The following is a 6,841-nucleotide window of genomic DNA, read 5'->3' on the forward strand; positions in this document are numbered from 1 at the left end:
TTCTGATTCTCTGTCTCCCTCTCTCTGCACTCCCCATCCCGCTCAAAAATAAATAAACATCTTTTTTAAAGTTTGGATAAAATAAGAAAATGCATATATTTAGTGCGTGGGGTTTTTTTTTTTAGTAATAATTTTTAAAAGGATGGGGTGAACTCCGCCCTTTATATACTTTAACTTCTTTTGAATTTTTTAAATCATCTTCATGCTTCACTTTGATATCACATGACCTTGTGCCCCAAGTTCATGGGAATATTTATTTATTTATTAATGTTTATTTTATTTTTGAGGGGGAGGAGGGGCAGAGAGAGAGAGGGAGAGAGAGAATCCCAAGCAGGCTCCACGCTGCCAGCACAGAACCCAGTGGGGGGCTCGAACTTGTGAACCGTAGGATCATGACCTGAGCCAAAGTTGGACACTCAACCGACTGAGCCACCCAGGTGCCCCGTTAAGAAACTATTCTGAATACACAAAGTTTGCTGATCATAATGAGAGAAGGCCCCAAAAAAGCCCTGAAGGACCTTTGGATGCAATTTCTGTATATTTGGGTGGAGTTGTAGGAGTCAAAGATCCTTCTGTTCCCGTGGCTGGTTGATAAACAGCATGGCTCCTCGGAGCTCTGAAATACACTTGGTTAGGGCCAAAGGATCATTCACCGGGAGAATTCCCTGCAGGAGGCAGAATTCTGGGTGCGGCCAGTAAAGTTACAGAATAACGAGTCAATGCGCGCCTACTCTCCTTCAGATAAAACCAGTTTTATTATAACTTTTCTAAGTGTTAAGGTAATCATAACTCCTGTAAATGTATACGACACAGGAGGTAGAAAAATGAAAGTACTCATCACCTGCAGCCAATCCTACCGCCAGGAAATAGGGGCTGTTAACATTGGGTGAATGTCCCAGAGACAAAATGGGACCGTGTCATATGCGCTGTGTCTCCTGTTCTGTTCACTTACCAACATGGTAGGTCCTGAATCTCTCTCCATACAATTATAGGACAGCAGCCTCCGTTTCACACAGGGTACTACTGTCTGTGGATATAACAATTTTTCCAGTTAGTCCCTCAGGGGGGGTGTCCCTAGAATTTTTTTTTTAATTTTTTTTCAACGTTTATTTATTTTTGGGACAGAGAGAGACAGAGCATGAACGGGCGAGAGACAGAGAGAGAGGGAGACACAAAATCGGAAACAGGCTCCAGGCTCCAAGCCATCAGCCCAGAGCCCGACGCGGGGCTCGAACTCCCGGACCACGAGATCGTGACCTGGCTGAAGTCGGACGCTTAACCGACTGCGCCACCCAGGAGCCCCAAGAATTTTTTTTTTTTTTTTTATGTTACCAACAAATATCCCGAATGTGTTCCTTGGCACACTCGTCTAATTATTTCCTCAGACTCGATTCCTAAAAATGGAATCTTTGTGCCAAAGAGTTTGCACATTTAAAACGTTCATCCGTTTTTGCCAGACGGTCCTCCAGAAGAACTGTATCAATTGATAAATTCAAAGGAGCTGCCCACCTTGTACTTGAACCATCTTGAGAGTGAAAGCCTCCTTAAATTTTGCACAGCCCCCATCCACCTCGTTCCAGCCCTGCTGATGACATTGCATATGGTCATATGGTGATGGGCTCTTTGGGATTTCTTTATAAGGTGTCTCCGTATGTATGTATGTATGATGTATGTATTTTTAAAAATACTTTAATGTTTATTTATATATTTTGAGAGAGAGAGAAAGAGCTCGAGCAGGGGAATGGCAGAGAGAGAAGGAGAGAGAGAGAATCCCAGGCAGGCTCCGCACTGCCAGTGCGGAGCCTGACACAGGGCTCGACCTCACGAACTGCAAGATCATGACCTGAGCTGAAACCAAGTCGGATGCCTGACTGACTGAGTCACCCAGACGCCGCATGATGTATGTATGTATTTAGCTCATTTTTCTCTTGAAGTGAGTTGGCTATTTTTCTTTTTGATTTGGAAGAATTGCTTTTATGTTTATGGGTTTCCTCCTTCTGTTGCAATGTTTTCCCCAGTGTGTTCGCCATAAAGAGATTTTAAAACTTTTTTGTAGTCAAATCTATTCATCTTTTTTTTTCCTTCATGGTTTCTGCCATTACTATCATATTTAGAAGCCTTTCCTCCCCTCCCCTTCCTGCCCCTTTTTATAAATTACTCGCACAGACTTTTAAGAACTTGTGAGGGTTGTTGTTTTTTTCTTACATTTGAATATTTGATTCATTTGGAATCAATTTCAGAGAATAGAAGCGGGGTATGGGGGCACACCTGGCTGGTTCGGTCAGAAGAGCATGTGACTCTTGATCTCGGGGGTCATGAGTTCAAGCCCCACGTTGGTTCTAGAGCTTACGTTAAAAAAAAAATCATCGTCGTCAATGCCAACTACAAAATTATTCAAAAGAAGGAAAAAAGGAAACCAGAGAACAATCAGGAGGCCACATGGCAGGACATCTAAGAGCATTATTTTAGTATCAAACATGCCTGGCTTCACCCAGCTCCACCCCTCATGGTCCTCAGGATCTCAGACAAGCTCCCCCTGAATGCCTCAGGTAAAATAGGGGAGGGGGCTGGTAACAGTTCCTTACTAGTGGAAAAACTAAATAGCCAGGGATTTCTCTTGCTGTGGAATTAATTTTTTTTTTCAACGTTTATTTATTTATTTTTGGGACAGAGAGAGACAGAGCATGAACGGGGGAGGGGCAGAGAGAGAGGGAGACACAGAATCGGAAACAGGCTCCAGGCTCCGAGCCATCAGCCCAGAGCCCGACGCGGGGCTCGAACTCACGGACCGCGAGATCGTGACCTGGCTGAAGTCGGACGCTTAACCGACTGCGCCACCCAGGCGCCCCTCCTGCTGTGGAATTAAAATGAAACAGTGATTGTCACAGGACGCAATGCATACTATGTGCCCAATAACTTGTATCTCTTATCAGGATCCCCTACACTCCAAAAAATTAGGTTGGGATTTTCACTGGAATTGCATTTATTTGAGTCTAGAAAGATTGATAATCTTACTATAATGAGCGTTTCCAACAAAAACAAAGCATTTCTAGGGCACCTGGCTGGCTCAGTTGGTAGAGCATGAGGCTCTTGGTCTTGGGGTTGTGAGTTTAAGCCCCGTGTCAGGTGTAAAGAAAGATGACTTAAAAATAAAATATTTTTTTGAGTTATTTGGGGGGGGGTGGGCAGAGAGAGATAGAGAGAGAGAGGAAGGGGCAGATAGAGAAAGAGAGAATCCCAAGCAGGCTCCACGCTGTCAACATGGAGCCTGATGCTGTCTCGACCCCACGACTGAGATCATGACCTGAGCCGAGATCAAGAGTCAGCTGCTTAACTGACTGAGCCACCCTGGTGCCCCAAAAATAAAATATTAAAAAAAAAAAAAAAAGCTTTTCCATCGCTCCATATATGTCTCCTTTTTTGTTCTTTGGTAGTTTTCTAACTCCTCATACTTTTCTTCCAAAACTCGGATCTTGTCATATCCTAATTTGTGACCTGCTTCCCCCCAACGCTTACTATTTTCTGAAAATCTTTCATAAAATACGACAGTGCGTTGTTTTATAACATTTTTATATGGCTGCTGTATTCCTTTTCTGTTACCGTATAACAAACTACCTCAAAATCTAGCAAAAAGAAAATCTCTTTTTTTTTAATGTTTATTTTTGAGAGAGAGAGAGAGAGAGAGCGCGCACGCGCGAGCTCGCGACCGGGGGGGGGGGGGGCAGCAGAAAGAGAGGGAGACAGAATCTGAAGCAGACTCCCGGTTCTGAGCTGTCAGCACAGAGACCAATGTGGGGCTCAAACCCACGAACTGTGAGATCATGACCTGAGCTGAAGTCGGACGCTTAATCCATTGAGTCACCCAGGTGCCCCATGGCTGCGTCTTTCTTAAGATCCAGTCAGGATGTTGGCCATGACTCTAGTCTCACTGGGGGCTTCAATGGGGCCAGAGGACCGATCCACTTTCAAGGTGGTTCGTTCACATGGCTGGTAAGTTGGTGCTGGCTGTTGGTAGGAGGCCTCCGTTCCTTGCCATGGGGACCTCTCTCCACAGGGGCTGCGGGAGTATGTCGTCATGACATGGCAACGGGGCTCCCTGAAAGGGAGCGGTCCAAGAGAGAGCAAAATGGAAGCCACAGCGTCTTGTATGACCTCACCTCAGAGGTCACACACTGTCACATCTGTGATTATATAGTAGTTACACGGTCAGCCCTATGCATTGTGAGGAATGGTCCAGAAAGGCAGGAAGTACCAGGAGTTGGGATTCCGAAGGACCACCTAGGAGGACCATCATATGTATATAGCCGCATTTACACAACAAATCCCCTCTCTTGGAACATTTAACCCCGCCATCTCACAAGCTGAGATTCCAAGGCCCAGCAAGGGTCACTGTATCACTTGCGGACATGGGGCGAGTTACAGGTAGGGTCAGGCTAGCCCAAATCCTGTGAGTCAACCCACCAGAGAGGTGAGGGGATGCCTGGAGGCAGGCAGAGCCCCTCTCCTAGCAGGGGAAACCCACGAAACCAGGTTAAAGCAGGGAATGGAGACTTTAGCCAACATACAGGAAGGAACACCAGAGCTCTGAGGCTGCCTGGCTGCCCGTGCCCATCAACCGGCCCAGAGAGATGCCTCGGCAGGAGTCCTGCATACCAATGCTCCCTCCCGGGACACCATGCCTGATGACTCAGGTTTTCAGTCCTCTGAACACCATCCCCCCCCCCCCCCCCCCGACACGGGGGCTCATCCAAACTGTTGCCTCTTGGGCTAGAAAGGCTGACAACCTGCACCTGGGCCTTGGGGTCTGGTTGGCTTGGGTTCAAATGCTAGCTCCGCTCTGAGCCTCAGTTTCTGCCTGCTCTGATCCTGCCACCTCCCTCTTATAAAGACCCCTGGGAATATAAACAGGCCCACCTGGGTAAAGCAGGATACTCTCCCCATCTCAACAGCCTTAATCACACCTGCAAAATCCCTCTTACCATGTCAGGTGACATGTTCCCAAGTTCCAGGGATTGGGATACAGACATCCTTGGAGAGCCATTATGCAGCCTACCAAAGCTTTATTACCTCTCAGTTTCATTTTCGAAGAGTTACGGAGAAATTGCAAATTGGTTGCTCTAAAAAGGGAACTCTCCACAGAGTTCTGAAGAACCTCTGTCTTTTGCCTGAATTCTAAAGCAGAAAACCTGGTCTTGTATACCAGCCTCACCACTCCCTAGCTATGTGACCTTGGGCGTGTGACTTTACAACTTTGCGAGTGAATTTCCTCATCCGTGAAATAAGGATCACAACAGTGGTGACAAGAAATAAAGAAAGCAGCCCAACCCAGGAAGGAACACTGGGGCCAAAGGAGCACAGAGAAGGGGCACCTAATTCAGCCCTGGGTCAGGGAAGGCTTCCTGGAGGAGGTGCGCCTGCAGCCTGAGTGGGGGCATTCCCATATTAATAACCTTGTCTCCAGCACACTCACAAAGCATTTTGCATAACACCTGGCAGACTGCAAATTACTCCATAATCTGTTGTGTGTGGTTTTTTTTTTCTTTTTTTTTTCTTTTTTCTTTAAGTAGGCTTCAGAAGCCCAGGGTGGAGCCCAACGCAAGGCTTGAACTCACAACCCTGACCAACCATGAGATTAAGACCTGAGCTGAGGTCGACTGAACCACCCAGGTGCCCCCTGTTGTATTTATTGATTTATTGATTTATTTAATGTTTATTTACTAACGAGTGGGAGAGGGGCAGAGAGAGGGAGACACAGAATCTGAAGCAGGCTCCAGGCTCCGAGCTGTCAACACAGAGATGGAGGTAGGGCTTGAACTCACGAGCCATGAGATCATGACCTGAGCCGAAGCTGAAGTCCCACGCTTAACTGACTGAGCCACCCATGCGTCCCTCCCTGTTGTTTTTTCATAGTTGAAAAAGTAAGCTGGGAATACAATGACCAGATCAAAGACGATTAAATAAAATTTTTTTTTCATTTTTTTTTTTCCAACGTTTATTTTTGGGACAGAGAGAGACAGAGCATGAACGGGGGAGGGGCAGAGAGAGAGGGAGACACAGAATCGGAAGCAGGCTCCAGGCTCTGAGCCATCAGCCCACTCCTGGGGTCCCTTGAAACCTACAGACTGACTCCAAGTGGGGGAGGGTGACTTTCACTTCTCCTATCCCCTCCCCACCCCCCTGATGGGCCCCAGCGGAGTCAGGGCCCCAGCCATTTGCACAAGAGTTTAAAATAACCAGGATTTGAAATCAAGCAGAATCAAAACAGGATGGATCTGTGCCTTGGAATCTGGAGACAAAAGGAAAAATCAGTGATACGGTAAAAAATGTTAACATTTTGTTCATCCTGGATTTAGGCATTAAGTTTGATTCCCTAAAATGTTGCATGAAAATATTTCTCTGGTTACTTACTGAGGTGGCTGTTGGTTTGTTTTGGAGGCCCCTGAAGTTTTGGGTGCTCACCCTGGTCCCAGACCTGCCCCTGAGATTTTTCTTAGGGACCATGGGACAAGACAGAGATACTTCCGACAAAGTCCAGGGACACTTGCTGTGTCTCTGGGGACAGAACGGAGGTGACGGGATCCTGGAAAGGACCAGGCCCGGGGGCTTTTTGGAGGGGGTATCAGGCAAGAATTAGTTGTGGGAGGGAAGAGGGCCTCTCTTGAGGAGGAAGTGAGAAAGGGTAGAGATGGTCTCCGGAAAGGGGGGAGGTGGGTTTAGTGCCATCCAGACAACAGGATCAGAGCTTGGTATGGATTTCCTTCCTTCCTTCTTTCTTTCTTTCTTTCTTTCTTTCTTTCTTTCTTTCTTTCTTTCTTTCTTTCTTTCTTTCTTTCTTTCAAGT

Source organism: Herpailurus yagouaroundi, unplaced genomic scaffold, assembly GCF_014898765.1.
Source record: "Herpailurus yagouaroundi ecotype Mexico unplaced genomic scaffold, PumYag 191, whole genome shotgun sequence".
NCBI lineage: Eukaryota > Metazoa > Chordata > Mammalia > Carnivora > Felidae > Herpailurus > Herpailurus yagouaroundi.